Source organism: Ambystoma mexicanum, chromosome 4p (assembly GCF_040938575.1).
Source record: "Ambystoma mexicanum isolate Mex_15411 chromosome 4p, UKY_AmexF1_1, whole genome shotgun sequence".
In the NCBI taxonomy this organism is placed as follows: domain Eukaryota; kingdom Metazoa; phylum Chordata; class Amphibia; order Caudata; family Ambystomatidae; genus Ambystoma; species Ambystoma mexicanum.
The window spans coordinates 543,391,754-543,414,879 of record NC_090927.1 but is presented as its reverse complement, the minus strand read 5'-3'; the positions used below and the strand labels follow the sequence as shown (position 1 = coordinate 543,414,879).

At 43.8% G+C, this 23,126-nt stretch overlaps 1 protein-coding gene and 1 pseudogene across 2 annotated transcripts in view; both read right to left on the bottom strand.

Annotated features, from left to right (window-relative positions):
- DLGAP2 (DLG associated protein 2) overlaps nucleotides 1-23,126 on the bottom strand; it is a 2,662,056-nt gene that overhangs the window by 2,059,871 nt on the left and 579,059 nt on the right. The gene's annotated exons all lie outside the window — the stretch shown is intronic.
- LOC138452604 (DEP domain-containing protein 1B-like) lies at nucleotides 27-1,600 on the bottom strand (annotated as a pseudogene).

The following is a 23,126-nucleotide window of genomic DNA, read 5'->3' as shown; positions in this document are numbered from 1 at the left end:
TCACAGAGCTCCGTTTTTGAGAGCAACTACATTCGAAAATGTCTAGATCCATGAAAGGGCTGGAAATAATGTTTCAGTATTAAAAACATCACTATGGTTTCAACATGGCTTTTTTAGGGAAAAGTGCTGCCTTGCTTTCTGGAGTTGGAAACCGCTTCCTATATACTTCAGTGTAGGATTTCTGAAAGTGCTTTAGTTTCTCCCTTTTGTCCTTAGATGATAATTTTGTGTTCATGGTAATTTCCTCAAGCAATGTTGCAAGTAGTTCTTGAGCGTTGTTTGCCTTTTGATATTCAAATTCATAGGCAGTGATTTGGCGGCAGAAGGAGTGCGTAGGAATAGTTGTATCCAAATCAGATCCCAGATATTTGATCTGAACTCGTCGCAGATGGGCACATGATCTTCTACAGCGGTCTGTAGTGAAACAGGAAGTTTCAATATGTCTTGGTAATTGTCCATCATAAATGTCACCAGTCTACTTGCCAGGAGCTCATCCAAGTCCACCTCATCCCTTGAGCGCAAGATGCAGTGAGAACATGTCTGTACCATCAGCATCAGTGTTCCAGCAGATTCACAGAGAGGTGGAATTGCTCGGTTTAAGTTGATCTTTGCCATCATTCTCATCAACAGCTTCAACTTCCTTCGATTTTCCAGTGGCAGCATGCAGTAATCCGGAAGGGCTTAAACATCTACTTGCCTTTTCTGTAGCAAACCGAGAATGTTGACGAAACAAAAAAAGCTGCACTGCAAGCAGCGGTTCCTTCATTTTACTGTGATAATCGGCTCTTGTTTTAAAAACATCTCTTTCAAATCCCAAATACATGGGGCGACTTAAATTTTTAGAACTGGGCCAGTTTGCTAAGCACTTAATTGCTGACATTACCCGGGGAGAAAGCTATTTTGATTTTTCTTCTAAAACAACAACTCCCTGTTTGTTGGTGTCATACACATTGTAGAATGCGTGCTTTGGGTTGACATACTTTGAATCCAGAACACTGTCCATGGAATGCAGGACTAAGTTGTTCTGTAAATGTGTCAAGGTCATAGTCTTTCGTAGGTCTTCCACATTAGCACCTGTTAATGCTCTGCGCTGTACAAATCTGCATGCTGACACTTCCCCAATAGCAATGCTACGGCGTGTATACCACATCTCCGAATTCATCACAATGGGTTTTACAGAGGTGTGCTGATTGGATGGTGCTGCTTCATATTCACTCCAATCTGGAAATCTAATAACTTCAGCCTGATAATGTGGCCTTTTGGATATAGCTTTAAAGGGAGGTTGGAGAAAATCTGTACCAATAACCGTTGTCTTCAAAATCTTCATGGCCCCACCATCCTTTGACATCTTCAATGACATGATTTTTCTTAAATTTCTTTAGCAGCTGAATAGTCTGGGGCGTGTTAAATCTGGCTCAGTATTTTGGTTGTCTAAGTTATGCAAGCAGTCTATAGCTTCTAGGGCGGAGAAGCAGTTGTCATACGTCTTGAAATGGATACAGTGTCGCTGCAACGGCATACTTGCACGAGGAATGTCAATTGTTTCATTCCAGAGCTTTGTAGCTCGGTAGTGTACATGGCCAAGAATCTTGTGCTCCATGGCTTGCCTCCGCTGTACGAACCCCTAATCCAGGCTACAGAGTTATAATGTAGAATGTTACTGCTCTGCAAATAGTTGTAATTAAGAGTGTTCTTTTTGTGTGGTTCTGGAACCTAAGTTCGGAACCACACAAGAAGAAGATGATCGTTGCATAAGGTTGGCTGTGGGGGACTTCTTCATGAATAAACCTACGTAAATTATACGAACTGTGTGGATCCTGATTAGTATCGTAACATAACAAGTGGCGACAAGGAGCTGTCCGTGAAAGAAGTCCCCGGATGTGTGCTGGCACAAACATTGACTTAAAGGATTTAAGAAAACTATGTGAGGACAGCTGGAACCCAATGAAAGTAAGGAGGGTTCAAGACTAACTGTTAAACCGGTTGTGTTAATATCGACTTTTACCACATAAACGACGTGAAAAGATCATCGTGGTACGACGCCAGGAGAGCTTGCATCATATGAATGCTGTGCGAGACTGGGAAATCAACGGAAGGAATTTCCGAGTAAAGCACCGGTACGTGAGCACGTTAGTGACTGTAACATAGGGAGTACTGCAGAGATTGTTTTGAATAAAGCACCCTCTGACGTGCATTGCGTGCCGCCATCTTGGTTGGCTGTTGGTTACCATAGCTGCACACAAACAACAATGTTACAAACTACGCATAACGAATGCATCACGAACGAGTATACGCAGTGATTAAATGTGAACAGTGACATTTATATACGTGCCTATTCACGGAGACAGATAGTACGTATGCTCTTATAAAATACACAGCCAGTTGTATTAACTCTATGAAGGTCAATAAAAGACAATGTGAATCGCAATTGAGGACATAGGAAAACGAAAAGGGATAGTGATGTAACACTGTAACTATTATCAAAACACTAACCAGATAAACATTTAAAGGCAGAGCATGCTATTTTCCTGAGACTTTAAACGTTTCTAATGTTAATGGAGACGAATTGAGCAGAGAAGTTTCCAAGCAAATGGACATTTGAGAAGTACAAACTGTTTTATGAAAATCACTCATCCTAGCACAGCAGCAACCCAATAAAAGGAGAAAGATAAACATTTGAGTCCTATATCCGCGTTGCGGAAAGCATCATGGTGTGACTGCTCCCATCCAGAATTATCTGTTTCACCATGCAGAACATTGTAGCCCCAATGAAATTCTTGGCACAGCCTGGGAGTCCTGTTTGCTCATGGAAACAGTGGTTAGACAACTTCCAAGTCTATTTCAGAGCAATTGGAGGGGCCAAGTACAATGATGATTTGAAAGAGGCTACTTTGCTCAATTGTGTGGGGGCAGAAGCACTAAGGATATTTAGAACTTTACCTGATCTCAATGATACAGAGGAAGGATCTGGAGATTCCACCAGTAGTGCCAGGAAATATGAGAATGCGTTATCAAAGTTGAGCAAGCATTTTGGAAACAAAACAATCATTGTTCTTGACCGATATAGATTCTTTTCCAGGAGACAGAACAAGAATGAATCTGTAGATGCCTATGTTGCAGCATTACAAGGTCTCATATCTATGTGTGAATTCACAGGTGTGGCAGATGAGTATTTGAGGGACCAGCTTGTTCTACATGTGGCCGATTCCCAGATCCAACAACGGCTATGGCAAATAAAAAATCTGACGTTAGAATAAGCACTAGAGAAAGCGAGATCGATTGAACTGGGAGAAAAGTGCATGAGGGAAGTTCAAAGTAAGCCAGAATGTGTTGACATGAGTGATGGAGGGTTTGGCAAAAATGAAGAGGCTTTGGTTACCATGGTGAAAAGAATAGTTAAATCAGATTTTGGTATGAACTCCAGACAGAACAGAGAAACATTCCAGAGATCGCAAAACAGATGTTATAAATGTGGATGGTATAGACATGCAAATCCACAAAAAGATTGTCCAACATTGTTAGCTGAGTGTTCCAAATGTGGACAACTAGGCTATGTTGGCAAAGTTTGCCACAATGCCAGAGTAAGAGGCAGATTTAATCCATGCTATAATGCAACAAGAAACAACACTCCGTTTGCAAGAGGTGCTTCAACTAGCATAAGAGCTCTTGAGGAGGCTAGTGGTTCAGACGATTTGGTGACAATCACAAGCGGGTTTGAGGAGGAAATACAAATATTGTCTCTCACATCAATGGAAGGCGCTGTTGGCCCATGGGTGCCTGAGGCTATAAATGGCATTACTATACAGGTCATGTTTGATACCGGGTCTCCATATACAATGGTGGATATGGAGACGTATCTTAATGTACTAAACAAGAGGATGGAAGATTTACATATGAATAGAGTCAGAGCGATTGGTTATGGTAAGACACCAATTAATATTGTGGGCTATACCTGGGTACATTTCGACTTTGAGGGGAGAAAACCTATTGCAGGTTATATGTAGCCCAGGACGATTTTCAATTGTTGGTTGGTGGGAACAAGCATCGTTGAAAATCAAGATACACCCAGGTGAAAACATACCCATCTTGAGTGTAACGGAAAACAGTTGTGATTTTGCTGTGAACTTGGCCAAAAGCTTTCCCAAGGTCTTCAATGATAACATAGGTGTCCTTAAAGGTTTCAAACATTGTATAATACTTAAGAGGGGGGGAAAAACCAGTAGTGCACAAAGTAAGGAACATTCCATTTGGCACGCAAGAGGCACTACAAAAGGAATTTGAGAAATTGTGTTCACAGGACATCATTGAACCAATAGAGAGCTCTGAATGGCTTTCCGCAATCGTGATTGTAAGAAAGCCGGAAGGGTCAATCAGAATGTGCGTTGACCTGAGAGATCTTAATAACAACATTTGGGTAGATTGCCATCCCCTACCTAACATTGGGGAAATGCTCAGTACCATGGAACCTGCAAAATGTTTCACTACGTTGGACTTGTCCTCCGCATACCATCAAGTAGTATTAGAAGAAGGGTCAAGGCACCTTACATTGTTCATTACGCCCTTGGGTGCGTTTGGATATAAAAGAATGCCGTTCGGCTTAGCGTCGGCAGCCGCCGTCTTTCAGAGACTGATGCAACATCTTTTCAATTGTCTACGAGGTGTACACTATTTTCAGGATGACATATTGGTGTCCGCCATGTCTGAAGAAGATCATGACGCCAAGCTACTGGGAGTGTTGCAAGTTATACAGCAAAAAGGTCTTACCCTTAAGATTGAAAAATGTAAAATAAAAAGGAGGTGACGTACCTAGGGCATTGCATCAATGCAGAAGGGATAAAACCTAAAGAGACTCTCGTGAACAACATTCTCAAGCTCCCTGATCCCACCAACAGAGATCAACTTCGGAGCTTGTTGGGTCTCACGGAATATTTTTCCAAATTTGTAGACCATTACGCTGATAGAACAAGTCAGATGAGAGGTTTGATGAATAAAGGTACACAATTTGAGTGGTCTGAAGGATGCAAGAAAGAACTAGAGACAAATAAAATATTGATTAACAAAGCACCCGCCCTTAAAATGTTTGATTGTAGTCCTAAAACGATGATATCCGTGGATGCCAGCAACATGGGTTTGGGGGGTGTTTTAGAACAAGTGCAAAATGGATTCGTAGTTCCAATTGCTTTTGCTTCCAGGACTTTAAAAGGAGCAGAGAGAAACTATTCAACTATCGAAAAGGAAGCTCTAGCTGTCAAATGGATTTTAGAGCATTTCAAAGGGCTTATTTGGGGAATTCCCATTGAACTCAAAACGGATCACCAGCCACTTATCCATGTTTTAAATCCAAAGAACCCGCATTTGACATCCCTGCACATTAGAAGGTGGATCTTGATTATCATGCAATATAATGTAATCATAAAGTATACCCCAGGAAGAACGAATATAGTAGCAGATTGTTTCTCCCGCCTACCATGCGCCAGTGAAGAAGAAGACCCAAGTGAGATGATGGAGGATCAGAATACGGATTGTGTCATCGCACAAGTACATCCCAGTTTTGGTAAAGAAGAATGGATCGAAGCTACAAAGCTGGATTTGGAACAAGGACAATTGAGGAGAGTGGTGGAGAGTGGTTGGAAAAATGTTATTGGAGACATTGGATCTTGGGAGAAGATAAAAGATGAAATCTCATGTGATGACGTATGCATTTACCGGGTTGACATACTTTGAATCCAGAACACCGTCCATGGAATGCAGGCCTAAATTGTTCTGTAAATGTGTCAAGGTAATAGTCTTCTGTAGGTCTTCCACATTAGCACCTGTTAATGCTCAGCGCTGTACAAATCTGCATGCTGACACTTCTCCGATAGCAATGCTACGGCGTGTATACCACATCTCTGAATTCATCACAATGGGTTTTACAGAGGTGTGCTGATTGGATGTTGCTGCTTCATATTCACTCCAATCTGGAAATCTAATAACATCAGCCCGATAATGTGGCCTTTTGGATACGGCTTTAAAGGGAGGTGGGAGGAAATCTGTATCAATAACCGTTGTCTTCAAATTCTTCATGCCCCCACCGTCCTTTGACATCTTCAATGACATGATTTTTCTTAAATTTCTTTAGCAGCTGAATAGTCTGGGGCGCGTTACATCTGGCTCAGTATTTTGGTTGTCTAAGTTATGCAAGTAGTCTATAGCTTCTAGGGTGGAGAAGCAGTTGTCATAAGTCTTGAAATGGATACAGTTTTGCTGCAACGGCATACTTGCACGAGGAATGTCAATTCTTTCATTCCAGGCCAATAATCCTGTGCTCCATGGCTTGCCACCGCTGTACGAACCCCTAATCCAGGCTACAGCTCCCCCTGTGCTTCCCAATAAACAGAACCCGTCACCCACGGAGACCGTCACGGTCAGACAGCAGTCACATTACAACAGGAGAAATGCCAGTTAGTTTGAATTTTACCTCCAGCAGTAAATACCAATTATCACTAAACCTTGTGAGAATATACTTGCCATAATAGTGCCCCAATGGTTTTAATGGTTCTAAATCAATAGTTGGACCTATCTAAAAGGAAACAGACAATACATGTGCGTGTTCATTAGCCAATATGAACAGAAACATTTTGTGACTAGCATCCGGCAACCTAGATGCCTACCTCTGGAACTCCTCCACTATGCCCCCTTCTTCTTGTCTTTCCAGGTTTTCTGGAAAGACAAGAAAGAAAGTGGGTAAACCAGCTTCTGAGACTGGGAGGGAACTTGGTAGTACCCTTAAACTGAATAGAACTTGGCTGTGGACAATATTTCCAGTGCATAGTACACCCTTGCAGCTGGTATTTATTTTATTTATTGTGCACTTGTAAGGTGCTTATATATCAAGTACATTGGGCCTCATTACGAGGTTGGAGGTAGTCATGGCGCAATTAGTGCCATAACTACCTCCAATACTGGTACCGAGTCCGCCCTCGTTCAATGGGGACTTACTGGTCTATTCCGACCTTTGCGGGACCGGTAAGTCCCCATTGAATAAGCCATTCCCCATTCCCATTTGAGCCCCCATAGGGGACAATGGGAAGGGGGAAGGAACTAATAACGGTACTGCAAATTGCGGTACCGTTATTAGCTCTGAAGTCCCTTCATGGGCCACGTCCATAATGCCTGGTAAAACCAGGCGTTAAGGAAGGGACCCGCTAAAGGACCTCGGAATAGGGTGCAAAGGGATTACCAGCACCGATGTCCTTAACGGTGCCCGGTATCCCTTTGCGCCCACCTCATAATGAGTCCCATTGTGTTTCAAAGTGCCCACAAGGCAACAGGGAAGGAACATGGGAATGAAAAAAATATAACAATGTGAGATAGAGACGAACCTACTAGGCCTTGCAAGCATTTAGAACTAGGCCTTGAAAGCATTCAGAACAAAAAGATGAGGACCAGGTGTGTATTTGCTGTTGTCCAGAACAAGGAGAGCACCCCCACACACGACATGGGTCATGGCACCACGGGACACCTAGTTGGGAAGCTTGTCACAAACTGTTGAGGAGTTGAAGACATTGATGGATATTGGTGGTAGTGAGGGAAACCACAGCATGTGTGTGTTATGGAGTGTAGCAATCCGCGAGCCATAGAACACAGGAGAGCAGCCCTGGGTCTACAGAGGCACAGATGTAGCTGTAGGGAAGCCACCAAATGCTGGCAGGGGAAATGTATTATTTAGGCTGTTAGAAAAGGAGGCAAGTGTATCTGCAATACATTTATGACTGTGAAGGATGAACCCCTTCAATGATATAATGGGGACTGATACTCTGAATAATTTCTGACATGAATCTTTGCCAAGACAACGTCCAACAGGGACATCACTTGATTTGCCTTTATGCAACTGTGAATGGTGGACTGGTGCCTACCATTAATGCCGGATATTCAACTGTGAGACACAGTGTCACTTACTATTTGCAATAACTGTCACAAGTGACCGTTTCTGACTTGGAAGAAAAGCCTTTAAACACCTCATCAAAAAGAGCAGGGGCCTTGGGTTATTACGTCATTGTGTGCCTGATGGCTTATATGCCTGAATTAACATTTCAATATAAGGGTGTAAAATGTGGTGATACGACATTTATCACATATATATTAAAACTGATGGAGATATGAAAGTGAAAACAAACAATGCTTGACCTGCAATGGCAACAATCATTGGATGCTTAATGCTACTGCCACCAATGTGACGCTTGTAGGAGGACACTAAATCTGATATAATAGTTCTGAAGTCTGAAATTGATAGTTTAATTTGCTACTATTTAAGGTGAAGGAAGGTGTGGGCAGAGCGGAGGAATGACAGATACGTCCATAACGTGATGAACTGAAGACTGAATGAAAGGACTTAGAAGAACATAATAAGCAAAAATCCTTTCAATTTCTTAAATGTCAGAGAAGATGATGATGTGCCCTCCCTGGAGAGGTTGACGGAGCAATACATTAAACCTGGAGTTTGGTAACACACAAGATATTAAACTGGCATCAAAGGAAGGAATGGAATGACCCTGAAGACACCAAGCACCAGCACTGAATGATTGGACTGACTGAAGCATGTGCAGAACATATTGGACATGGTCAGGAAGACAGTGGCCATAGGTTGGAAGGATCACAAAATGAATAAATCAGTAGGTTTTTTTTAATTCCACATACATCAGTTTTATTGGAGGTGTGTTCAGTGTTAAACAAATGGGACATATGATACAGGATTTTGGAACTGGCCAGGATACCCATCACACATAATGAGAAATTATGAGAATACACAGACTCTGGATTTACTTATAGGACGTAAACAAAGCTACCATTGACATCTCATGTGGAACAATGACAAAGCTCAAGATCGAGATGTGTAAAGATAAGGTGGATAGGAAACTACCAAAATAAATCCAATTGACTGTCACAGTAAATTAATAATTGAAGGAGACCATGTTGGAACACAAGCATATGAAATGAACATCCCCATTGAAGGGACTGTGCATAACTGAAAATAACGTAAGTTTATGGAAATATTGAAGTTTGGATGATGAGGTTCACTTGTAGGAATCACTTTGTTGCATTTATTGAGGGATATGAACATGGCTACTTGTAGAATCGTATATATAATGATGCCAATTTGCCTCTTAGTCATAGGATATGACCTGATTTCATTTTAAATGGAGTGTCTTCAGGAAGTTCCTTAAGTGCACATATAATGGCAAGTTTGCACAGTGAGTCCCTGACTATGTACATACTGCATTGTTGCAATTAAATTGTTCAAAACATTAATTCTACTTGTTGATATTTTGTTGGACCACATTGCTTGCATTTTTTCCTGTCAGCTGTGTCATGAAAACATACAATTACAATAATAATCATGTCTATGAACGGTGAGAGGGTTTCCCCCATGATATGTTAACTGTGATCAGAATGCTAGGCCAATGGCTGTTCTCAAACTGTCCTACTATCTTCTGTTACTTGACAGAACCCATGTATGTGTGTTAAGGTGCCAGGACTTCATTTTGCCATTGCAGCCCCTTTGAGAACCCGGTCTACTGTTTTGCTTCTTTCTAGTCCTTTCAAACATAGTTATTGTAATTTCGGGCTTTGCTGGAGGGGAGGTTGGGTAGTCAAGCTGCAATATGACGCTAAGGGGAAGGTTTACTTGATAATTCTCCATTCCTTTAACATGATGGACAAGTCAAGAGCATAAAAACACAATGTTAGCCTAGTGTCCCAGGGGGAAGGAGTTGATGAATGGTTTGTTGTGAGCCTTATTGTTTAGGAAAGGAGGCCTTTGGGATTTTCTAAGCATAATGGATCATTGGAGTCAGATATATTTATGAGACTCATTTATAAATTCACATTAGCCATGGGTTCTCATAATATGGATACTTTAAGTCATAGTACACTGACACATCTAAAGGGAGAAAACTGACAGAGTTAAGAATAATATATTCATAAATGTTAAAAGACATATTGCCATATCAAACACAAACACAAATTATAGTATTTGATGTCTAAGGCAAACAGAGGAGGTGGAGACAAATGCACGGTAGTTTATTAGTTTATTAGCTACTAAAGAATCTTCTATTTAAAATATCCCAGGTGTATACAAACTTTAAGGAAACATTTGCAGCTCTCAAGTTTCGTCTGAAGGCATAGTTTGTGTTACTTGGTGGTATCTGCGCACACACAGGTCACAAGAGACCATCTCTCTCCTACTTAAAAAGAATAGTAGGTGATGCTGTATGATTGGAACCTGATCACAGACAACCCCTGTTGAAGGTATCAGCATGGCCCATTGAAGATAATGGTAGGGATAGGCCGATGCAAAAATAGGCTCCAGAAGATCAGAATATATGATAAAGCCATTGCGATGTACTAATTCTCTATTGGGGATTCAATCATGCCCTCACTTCACATGGCCTTAGCTTATGATCTGGGATTCACTATGATATGAAAGGTTATTTAAAATGCACTTAATACCCAGAGGTTTCTGAGGGCACACCCGGGGATCGAAATGGGCTGCTCTGTGTCGCCAGGCCCCCTGAGCTAACCTCCCGAGATGATATCCTGCTTTATATTTATATATTTATTAATAACACAAGATGAGGAGATTCAACATGGAATAAAAACTTACCTTAAACCAGTATCCTCAGAACTGAACATATCATTCTCATGACCCAAAACATCACTGCTGACTGAAAATAGGGCTAGACAGGAACCCACCTGAAACATCTACCATAATGTAAACCATTACTGAGTTTCTATTCCTGAATGAGCAGCCTGCAGACGTGATAAGTGGTCTGTGGGTAGTGGGTAAGGCGTTTCTTAGGGGAGGAGGGGTTATTATTCAATAAGTCCTAATCAGAAAGAGAAAACGAATCAACAGAAATTCCAGGAGAAAGACATTACAATATTGTCCTACAGATATGTGAAAGAGCCCCAAACCTAATGTACAAGGCCTGATAAACGTAAAATACAAACTCAGTTTTCTGTTCAATATGCAAGCTGAATATGTCCTAGCCTGTTTAAGAGCTTCTCAGTTTGAACAAGGGGGTGGTTGTTAGTGACATCCATAAAAGGAAATACTTTAAATCTATTAATCACTGACAAGGATTTAAAAATAATTATTTGCTTTGTAGAAGAGGCTATCAATGTCAGATTTCCCATCATATGTATGTAAAAAAGGACACTTTCAAGCCTGGTCTGTGCTTCCGGAGGTCAAAATGTAGGTAAGGGCACAGATAAGGCAGCAATAACTGAGGCAGACGTCAGAATGGCAATTTTAGTGTTAATAAACAGTTAAAGGAGGAAATCATTTGCAAGGATCTTGGCTAATATATTCAATTAGGCAGAGGAAAGAAATAGACACATGGGGGACTGGGACTGTACTAGCTCCAACTCTCTCTTCCTAAACATCTCCCTTCTCAAGCACTCCACTCATCCATCGCCAACTCTCTGAGGGTCAGTTGCTTTTCCAAACAAAGAGTTGGGGCAGATCTCTATCTTCAGCTGGGGCCTGCCTTTGGAACAGCCTCCCTGCCTCTCTCAAACTTGAGAAGTACCATCTCTGGTTCTGGAAGCAACTGAAGACCTTCCTCTTCGCTTCTGCTTTCTCTCTTCCTCTCCCCTTCTGATGTCCTGATGGCTCCACATACTGGTCACCTGGCCACCCTCTGAACTTGGGCCCATGTCCCTGCATGTCCATTTGCACCTCACACTGTCTCTTGGCTCCCCAGCACTTGTGGTCTGTATCTGTAACCCTACAGTTCCTTCTTCTCTTTGCACTTATGAGCCACCCATTGGCTGCACTTTCTGATTTGCCTGAACTGAGCCACCTGCTGGCTGCACTTCTCCCCTTCCACTTCCCTGCACTTAGACAATCAGAACGACACAGGCCCTAGTAAGATTGTTGTTTTGTCCTCCCTCTGTTTCCCCCTCCTTGTCTTGTCGCGCTTAGAAACACTTGTGTACAGGCGCATTACAAATGCCATATCATATCATATTTTATGGAGGAGTTCAAAGGGACTTCCCAGATTGGAATTTTCCTGTGACTGGTGGTGATCATTGTATCATCGCAGTACATTGTTTATGAGCTCTGATAAAATAGTGCTGTAATGGCAGTTTTCATACTTCTAGAGGTGTCTGAGGTCTCATCTTGGAAATCTGTAACAGGGAATATATTTTGTAATTGTGGAAATGATTTGACTCAATAAAATTACTCACATGACCTCTGAAAAAGGTTTTGCCATTCGCACACTCTAATTGCAACAATTTGCTTAATGATTTATAAGACATTAGAGCATGTTCAGCAACTTTCATCTTCCCTCCAAGCTTTGCTCACAGCTCAAGCCACTATCCATCTTTACAATTTGTGACACTCTCATATCCCTCCTCTGTTTCCGTTCCCCAACCCTCGTTTGGCCCATCACTTCTCCTCCCAACCTCTTCTATTTTTAAATACTCCTTCCCTAACTCTCCTATTGAATTAGCACCCATCCTTCACTGCGCCAACCCAACTTGTGCTGCCTTTGACCCGTTTGGTATCCAAATGGTCAATGAATTAGTCTCAATCACCTGCCTTTATCTTTCTGCTTCTTTATCCCCTCCCTCTCTGCTGGACTCTTCCCTATCTCCTTCAAATCTGCAACTGTCCTAAACATATTGAAGAAACCCTTTACCGACCTAAACATCCCAGCAAACTATCGCCTAGTTTCCCTCATTCCCCTTGTAGCACCACATCAACCTGGCTTCCATAGTAAACACTCCATTGAGACTGCAATGAAGCATGCCTCCAGCTTTCTCACTGATACTCACTACTCCAAACTCTCTTTGACACTGTTAATTACTCCTTCTTCCCCCTCACTCCCCTTGTGGGTTGCTTTTTCGAAATCTCCTGGAACTTGCAATCCTCTGACCCACCCTGTTCCCTCTTAGGCCTTCCCAAAGCAACAGACATTGGACCTCTGCTCTCCACCCTGGGAAGACTTATCTTACCCATTGGCTTTTATTATCACTCTTGGCTGATGAGACTCAAATCGTTTTCTCCTTTACCTTTTTCACTCCAGACATTTCAGAACAGATTAGCAACTGTCTCACTACAATTTGCAATTTGTCACAGGATAGCTATCTGCTGAACCTTTCGGAAAATGTGCGTTAATGTTATCCCTATTCTCTGCTCCCTTAGAACCTTCCACATGATGACGTTGCTCTATCACCTGTAAGAGGATTCAATTCAACACTACAGCTAAGTCAATGCCTAGTCTGGGATACTGAATGGAAACCCTTATTGATATATCTTTATGTCCAGTTCATGAGTTCTGGATGACTACCCCTATATAACACCCCTCTCTTGGAACCCCCCTGGCCCCACTGAGCCAAGAAGTAGTTCTGTTTTGCAAGTTTAAACGGTTTATTTGAGAATGTAAACAATATATATATATATATCACACTTTATAATAAATTAATAATTAATATCACACTTCAGAACATGAGCAGTTAACAACAATGGGTAATGTTCTACTAATAAACTGATTTGATTACCCAGGAGTAGTATAAAGGATGAGGTAGCACGCTTGGGAATAGGAACAGAAGAATAAGGTGGTAGAGAATGCTTTATCTAGTTTCAGATGGATGCAATGTTGAATGAAAATGCAATACAGAAAATACTCAATATGATTTCAACAAAACAATGTAATCACTTTTCTCTGGCAATCCACTCCCCCCCTTATGCAATGTAAGGAAATGAAGAGTAGCACACAGTTCTCAGACATGCATTCAAATGTAATTCAGTTCACCCTAGCAAGCTTAGACTACGGATAGAAGTTGAAACACGGCCCAAAATGCTTTTATATGTGCTGGCAATGAAGTGAGGAATATGCTGAAAATACTTTTAATTCCCTTCAGGAGGTTCAGGGTGAGTGGTATCTAGTTAATATGAGTTCAGGCTCACTTTAGCAAGGATCTAGGATGGTGATTAAGAGGCAAACTAATTTTTAGCAAGGAAAGAGATGACTGCTGATGGTTACACGTGGCTGGATTTTTAACCAAATCGCAAATCGCGGTAAAATTCGCAAGTGCGTGAATCGTGATTATGGCAAAAGTATAAGGAGTAGGAAGTCGGTTCTAGGCTTGTTGGAAAGCTGAGATCCTAAGCTTTCAGAGGAAAGTTAAACCAAGTTCCAGCACAAACGGTTCCAGAGATACGGACGATTAAATAAAGGTAGTTTTTTTTGGATTTGGAATTTTAAAAGTTCAAAGCGACAGGTTACAGCTTGCAGCTAGAAAATGACAGGTGACAGCTTTGCAAAATAACAAGTGACAACTTCTAGGAGGCAGTTCTGGTTAGATTTAAATAGTTTGGATTAGATTATTTTAACTAAGAGATTGGTTTTGCACAGTTCTGCTAGGTACTCACAATATATTTTTGAATTAGGCCTCGCCACGGATCTGGTCAGGTTTTGGACTGGACTCTGGTTCTGGTCTCGGCACTTCACAGTGATCTGGATCAGCTCTCTGGTTCTGCTAACAGGGGTCTGGGTCACTCTGGATCTCTGGCCTCTGGTTCTGGATACTGCTCTGCTTTCTCTGGGTACAGCACTGCTTCTGGATCTTTCTGGCACAGGGTTTCAGGCCAGAATCAACACCTGGGTCCGGCCGTGAATAGTCTGCCAATGATTTTTGGGCCTGCTGACAAATACTTTTGCTTGCAGTGGGACTTCTTGGTTCAAAGTTCTGTAGTCTCTGTTTAGCTTGGAAGTCTAAGTGTAGGATCTCTGGATGTGAAGTCATCGGTCAGCATGCTCCGCAGCAAATGGAATTGAATGTCCTCTCTAGCATCCAGTGGCTCTTTTTATGTCTTTTAAAAGTGGGTGTGTGTGCAGCATCACTAGCCAGCCCCTCTTTCAACTGCCCATTGGTCAAGCTTTCCGAACTGCTTTGATTGGGGGAAGGAAATGTGTGTCATGGTGATGCTGTAGGTTTTATGGGTCAGAGGATCCTCCCCTGGTCAGTTTGCCCACAAATCTATATTTGACCTAAAGACATATTTCATAGATACACAGGGGTTTGAAATTACATGCACCCATCGCGTATCACATGAGGTATACTCTGTTCAAACTCTGATGTTTCTAAGAGCTTGCATTCAGAAACGGCAACATTTTGCGTTTTTTAACTGGTTTTGCAATATTGGTTTTTCATTAAAAATTATACACATATACACGGCCTGTCCATACATACTCCAGTAAATTTCCATGTCTCTAGCTTAAACACAGAGTCTGTAGTATACATAAATAGCAGGGTTTTGCCCCAGAACATCACACAAATTCCCAACGCGTCTTAAAACGTGCACAGAAAAATCACAAGAATTATGGTATCATTTAAAGAATTTTGACAAGTCTGCACCCTGAGTTATACATCTTTCTTAAATTCATATTCTGGCCAACAGGGGTGTGTCTTCCCAGGTCACATGGTGGAGAAACCAGTTTATCCAGTTTCTGCCAAGCTCAGAGACCCTGCCCCTCCCAGCTTCTGCCAAGAGGAAGCTATTTTGCGATTCCCCCAATAAACCATCTGCCTGGGCCCTGGAAGGCCCATTGTTCAAGAGGAAGCCATTTATGGCCTCCCCCCTATAAACCCTCAGCCTGGGTCCTTTGTTTAGTCTCTAGCAGTCCCTTGGTAATTCAATCAGAGAGGGGTAACCTCCCCTCAGAATGCAGCCAGGCCTGAGAACTGCTGTGGATCCAGTTTCACTCCAATTGGGGGGAAGTTGTCAGGCAGAATCCAGTTCCTTAAGCCAGGCCCCAGCTAATGTCACTTTTAGTTACCCAGTTTTCTGCATTCAAATAAAACTAAAATTTTTTACATATGCAGCTAGAATGCTGATTCTAAGCTCAAAACTATGACATTTTAACAGTGACAAACTATGTGGCAGTCACAAGTCTGTCCCTCAGTTTATTTACACATTTCGATTTTTGGTCATTTTAAATCCAGTTTCAGTTTAAGCTGCTGCAGACCTGCAGAGCTCAGCCAGTCTTGTTATAAACCTTCAAGTCACTTCAGAAGATAACTTTACATTTTATCCACCTCTCAGTAAGTCTTTCTTTGGTCTGCTTTGGGTTCATTTATTCAGTTTTACACAAAAGTCTGGTGGTTTTAAAACGCCGGCTTTTTGATAGTGGTGAGTACTGGTAATGCAACCATTTTTGGACTTTAAGAAAATGAATTCCCCACAGTTCTAGGTTGCTTTTGGCAATCAGCATTGCCATTCCCAATGGTTTCAGGCTACTGTGTGGGTAGTCCAATGGTGGTTTTAGGCAGTGCCCTTCTGTGCCCATAACATCGGCAAAAATGGGTGGCAGCCTATTCTTCATGCATTTCCCTGGGCATTTTCTGCGAAGCTCTGGCCATCATGATGTTTTCAATGCCAGTAATGCACAGTTTTTTTTTTTTTGTAGGGCTCGGATGCATGGGTAAAAACATCCCACAAGCCCCCCTCTTGCGATGGCCATTCTGTTTCACTGATGGAACTCGCAAGATCTGGGATGTTCTCCTCATCTTCTTCCAATAGATGGCACAGTTCAGCATCTTTTTCTCCATTCGATCGGATCGATCGGTTCTCCTCGCCGGTCCTGATGGGAAGATTGGGCGGTACCCTGGGCCCCTCGGGTCTCTGCTCCCGGTCTCCGGGTCGTCCTCCTTGGCCAGTCTCCAGGTTTTCTTTCTCCTAGGATGACAAAGAAAGAGCTGCAATACCTATTCATGGACATTTCTCCCCCACCATTGATATAGTGGGGTGGCATATATATTTTAGAACTCAACAGATATGAACATGCACATTTTTTTTTAATTAAGATACAGGAACACATAAACTTGAGAAACTCAGAATTTGATAGGCTATATGTAGGATATTTTAGGGTTGGAATTAGTTTACTCTGGAGCGGTACCCTCTGGGATTGCAGAGGACTCCTCCAGTTGCTGCAAAGTGTGCCTGGGATGGCAACACTTCAACTGGTTTATGTGGACCCACTTGTCTTCCCCCTCTGCCAAACCGCCTTTGGGGATGCGGATCTTGTAGGCCACAGGGGAGATCTTGTCTATAATTTCAAACGGTCCCGTCCATGTAGGCAAACATTTTCGCTGTTTGGCCTGGTTCCTTTGGAAATTGTATAAATAGACCCGGTCCCCCACCTGATATTCCTTCCTGGAGGTTTTCAGGTCATAGTGGGCCTTCATACTCTCAGCTGATCTTTCTAGATTCCGCTGAGCATAGGAAAAAGCATGTTGAAGGTGTTTCCTTAAATTCTCCACATACTCATGAATTGTGGAGGCATTTTATCAACGTTTGCTCTTGGGTTCTGTAGAGCAAATGCTGAGGAAGCACCATCTTGCGTCCAGTCATCAACTCAAATGGTGACATTTTGGTTGCAGATGAAGGGGTAGATCTGATGGCCATTAGGACCAGAGGTAATCGGATATCCCAACCTGGCCCAGAATCTGCCACAAACTCCTTTAAGATGCTCACAATTGTCCGGTTCTAGCGTTCCACTGCTCCAGAAGTAGCTGGCCTGTAAGCAGTGTGTAGCTTTCTCTTAACCCCCAGTATCTCCCACATCTTTGTCATTACTTCACTGGTGAAGTGGCTACCCCTGTCTGACTCAATCCTTTGAGGTAGACCAAAATGGGAAAAGATGTGGTTAATCATCATCGCAGCTGCTGTTTCTGCCTTGCAATTTGGGGCTGGGAGACATTCCACCCACTTAGTAAACAAGCATGTCACAGTCAACATGTACTTATTCCCCCTAGCGGAGCGAATCACGGGGCCTACAAACTCGATTTGTAAATCTGACCATGGGAGTGTCATTCCCCTCTTTTGGAGAGGCGCCCGGTGTGTGAGGGATGTTGGCTGAAATTGTGCACACAAAAGACAACCCTTCAAATATTGGTTGAGGTCCTGCCCCATGTGTGGCCAGTCTGTTGTGTGAAACCCCCTATGACCGGCGGTGGCCGCATCATGGGCGTGACTTAGCATCAGGCTTCGGAATGAGGTAGGAACCATCCACTGATCGTGGCCAGCTTTTGATTTCCTTACCAACAAACCGTCTTGGATCCGGAACATTTTTGGACATTTCATCAACACTCTTAGGACCTCTTTCCCAATGTACTCGGTATCCGTCAGGGGAAAGTTCTCAGGGTCCTCAAGGTGTTGGTAAAACTTACCAATAATTGGATCCCCCTTCTGAGCTGGATTCAAATCAGCATCAGGGGTCTCCTTGATCCATTGGGCAGTTGAAAGATCATTGTGAGCATTTGTCTGGGACCTAGTGATAGCAGTGACCTGGATTTCCCCCAACAGGGACTCTATTTTGATTAGATCCCCTCGGATGGCCCCGGTTTTGGCCAGCTGATCAGCTAAGTCATTTCTAGTTTTGTCTGGCCCCTCTACTTTGGAATGACCCTTGATCTTCTTCCAATAGATGGTCATCCCCTTCGAGGTGACCAGATCATCAATGTTTTGGATTAACTTCCCATGTTTCAAGGGTTTGTTATTAGCACATAACATGCCTCTGGTCTTCCAATTAACCAGGTGCTCCACGAACCCGTTCCGTACATAATCCGAATCTGTGATTATGACCAGTTCGTGGAGTTGATGCTGGACGGCAGCGAGGATGGCCTGATGCACAGCCATCAATTCTGCCACCTGACTACTTCGGGGACCAATTTTGTATCCAGCGGAGGGTTCTGGGAACTCCTTCACCCATGCATTCCCTACGCCAGCCACCAGTTCTTTCTCCCTGTTGTTGTCAACATGGTAAGAGCATCCATCCACATAGACAGTGGGCATTCCCTCACACTTGTCTTCTTCAAAGACTTTGTGTGGGGATTAAGGTATGCCTCCATGTTGTCCTTGATTTTTAGACTTTCGTCCTCGAGACAGTTTTCTCTGGCACAATCATGCAAGTCAGCCAGACCTTGCGCGAGGGGACTCTTCTTGTTTTGGCCATATCTGACCTCCACAGGAAAGCCTTGCATTGACAGAATCCAGGAAGTAATTCGGGAATTACTCACATTTCCGGCCTGGATTCTGTCACTTTGGAGATATTGCAGAGGCTGGTGTGGAGTCTCCACTATGATGTGTTCCCCCTGGATAAATGGGCGGTAATTCTTCAATGCCCACGCCGTTGCCAGGAGTGCCTTCTCACAATCGTTGAATTTTTCCTCCACAGAGGATAAAGTTTTGCTCGCATAGGAGATTACTCTATTGACCTTGTCATGCTTTTGGTATAATACTGCCGTCAAGCACGTATTAGAGAACCCTGTCTCCAGGAAGAACTCCTTGTTTCTGACAGGGTAAGCTAGGAAAGGCGCTTGTGAGAGGCTTCTTTTGAGTTGTCTTACTGCCTCGGCTTGTTCTGGACCCCATTCCGACTTGACCCTCCCCTTCAGGAGATGAATCAGGGGTCTGGTGATCTCTGCGTAGCCCTCAATGAACTTTCTGCTGTAATTAGTCAGTCCAAGGAAGCTCCTTAGTTCCCACAGAGTTGTGGGGTCTTTCAGTTTCTGAAGTGCTTCCACTTTCTTTTCCTGGGGACAGAGACCCTGAGGAGTAATCTCATGCCCCAAGAAATTAACACGGGTTCTACACCACTGTGCTTTCTGAAAGGAAAGTTTTGCTCCGGCGGCCCTCAACTGGGTCAGTACATAACGGATCTCCGCTATGTGTTCCTCCACAGATGAACTTTTGATGAGGACATCATCTACATAAGCCAGGTTACCCCTTGCACCCAGGTCGGGCATGGCCTTGTGTAGGAAAATGTTGAATTCATTGCCGGAGTTGAGGTATCCGAAGGGAGTCCGGGTCCAGGTGTACTGCTGGCCCCGATAGGTAAAAGCCAGTTTGTATTGGTCCTCCCTACTGACAGGCACAGTCCAGTATCCATTGGTCAGGTCTATTACACTGAATACCTGTGACCCCTGGATCTGGGCCAGCCCTTGGTCAATGTAGGGCAGAGGCCATCGGGAAGTATGGACCTGTTTGTTGAGCTCCCTTAGGTCGGCGGAGAGTCTCCACTGGCCGTTTGGCTCCAATATTCCCAGCACCGGATTATTGAAGGTGCTGTGTACTGGACGTATTATTCCCCGGGACTCAAGGTTCTTAATTATTTCAGTAAGGGACTCCATTGATGCGAGAGGCAAGCGATATTGCTTCACAAACACTGGAGTCATGCCAGGGTCCGTGGGGATTGTTGTGGTGTGGATTTCGGTGCGACCACAGTCATATGAGTCTACCGCAAAGAGATCTTGGAAATCCAAGAAAACTTGTTTCAACTTTTGCTTCTGTTCCAGAGTCACACAGGCATCAGCTAGGTTGACTCTCTCTTCCACCATCTGCCTGAAACATGGAAAGACTTCTGGTTTGGCTATCTCAGTGGCCTCCTCCAGCTGGGTGGAGAAGTCCCTGGTCAGAGTGCTGATTTGGACTGGAGGCCTCAGGTGGGAAAGGCAACCCTCATGGACCTGGAAAATCACCTCATCCCTCCTGAAGTCACAAGTCACATCTCCCTTACCATAAGGGCAAGAAGTGTACACCAGGAAGTTCCCCCCATGCCGGGTGAAAATCATGTCTGGTGTTGTGTTGTCATCACTGTCACAGTCAAAACAGTCCTTGGGGATTGGTCCTAACAGTTAATTTCCCAAATCAATGGAAAAATGTCGGTCATCAACCGCCATTTCAATAATGGTGCCTGCGGCTAGAGTAATACTCTTTAAGTCGCTGTTATCCACCTCCATTGGAATGGTGTCATGTTCTATGTTGACTAATGGAGTTGGGTTTACCCCTACCCTTGCTGTTGGAGAGAAGCATTTAGATGTATATAAGCATCAGGGTTTTGCAATTTTTGTCCTCTTTTAACTTTCACTTCCCGGGAGGATTGTCGGGTCCTTTCTGGGATGGTGACTTCCTCTTTGATCTGAATTTCAACTGCATAAGGTAGCAATTGAGCTGGCCTAAATGCTTTTTCTGGATCATCAAAGCCCATGGGATTATCCGCTAATCGGGACCAACCTTTGAAGTTTATTAGGTCCAAACTAATGGCAAAGCGATTGAGAATGTCACCGCCTAAGTAAAAGGCGGCAGTGACGTCTCGCACGACCCTACAATTATGGACTATGCTCTTGTTGCCAATGGAGATTTTGAGCATACACCTGCTTGGCAGGAGATGTTTGGAATTAGGTGCTTCCAGGTCCATTTCCCATTTGTCTATCAGTTTGAATGTGGGAATGGCTGGATCTTTTGGGAGTTGGCGGAACATGGCTTCGCTGATGAAGCTCTTACCGTTGTTCACACACACTCGAGCGAGAACAGAGTCCTTCCCATTATTTAACTGAACAGGGATGAACAACTGCTCTCCAATTTGCTGAATATCAGCAAGGCTCTGAGCTGATTTCACATCTTTCTGGACTATAGAAGTGGGAGTTTCTGATTGTGGATTGGTGAAGAATTTCAGAGTGTTTCCTTCCAGTGTGGAATACCACCTTAAACTGGAAGGAAGGTTGATTTTCAGAAATAGAGAGGACCCCCCATCACCAGTCTGTTGTCCTACTGCTATTACTGTCACGTCTGGAGTTTGGTTGTTGTGGAAGTGAAATTGGTCTACTTGGTCAGATTTTTGTTCAACCATGTGGCAGGTGCCGTTTAAACTAACATGGTTGACACTCTGTTTTAATTTTATTGGTCGGCTAGTCTGGGACCAGAGGACCTTGTTTACACAATCTATTAGGGGTGACAACCTTCTCAGGAGGTCATTCCCTAGTAAACAAGGGGTGCCCTCTGGAGTCACTACTATGACCGGGTGTTTCACCTTGTGTCGCCCAATTTTATTGTCCAAATCTGCAGTCCCCTCAACAGGAATTTCCTTCCAGTCAAAGTTCTGCAGTTGTCCCGGAAGAGAGGTGAGAGGAATATGGTAATTCTCCCCCCTTCCTGCATTTAGTTCCTCAAAGGCCCTTTTGGACAGAAGGGTAGCTTGTGATCCAGTGTCCACCAGTGCCAAAATCGTACCCTGCCCCTGTACTTGTACCGGGGCATAGTATCTTCCCTCCTTCTCCTCAAGGGGGCACAGATAATGCACATTTTTGGACAACTGGTGGGCTAACTTTCTGGTTTTGGACATTGCTAGCGAAGAGATTTGGGCAGAATTCTGTGGAGAGCCTGGGGAATCTGAAAGAAAAAGTTGGCAACTGGAGATCAGAGCCATTGTGGGTTCCCCTGGTTCCGGTTCTGGGCCGCCCCCCCCTTTTTGGAGGCAGTCACCAGGATGGGTTTGAACCAGGGGATTTCGGTATTGTGGGTTCTGGGATGAGATGATGGGCAGCGGTAGCTCAGTCTCCATATCTCCCCAGTCTGGATTGGAATCCCTTGGGACCCATTTTTCCTTGGGAGGAGTTCCCCCATCTCTGAAGGGGAAGGTCCTTTCCCCAGGATCCTCTGAGGATCCCTCTCCCTCAAATTGGAAGACCTGTACCTCCTCCACAAAGTGGGTCTGTTTGGGTCCTTTGTTTCTCCTACCCCCTCTCTGTTCCTTGGGTGGCAGACTTTCAGGGGTAGGAGATTTTATTTCCGGTTCCTGGTTTTCCAGGGGCTGTTTACAAGTTGGGAAGGAAGATTCCTCCAAGGCTTTACACCCCCCTTCCCCTTGTGCCTCCTCCCTGGGAACCGGTGGGTTATCGGGGTGCTGCCCCTGTCATTGTTCTGGAGCACCAGGTCCCGAGTTTGGGGCATTCGGTGGTGGCATGCTCATCTGAGGGTTCTGTTGAGCCCTCAGTATGTGACCCAGATCTCGTGCCATATTTTGGACCTGGCGCTCAAGTTGTGAAACCCGCTCAGGCTGATACGGGGCTCTATTTTCTCCCCTGGGCTGATCCCGGGAAGGGTAGCTATCCCTTCTCTGGTAGTATCCCTGGTTGGGAAGATTTTGGTACCCCTCCACCCTGGGCCTCCCCTCTCCCGGATTAGGTTGTCTGGGCTCAGGGAATTGGGGAAAGAAGGATGGATGATGTTGGGGCTGGAAATTGGGTGGATACCTGGGGAAAAAGTTCTGCCCAGGATTTGAAGAATGTCT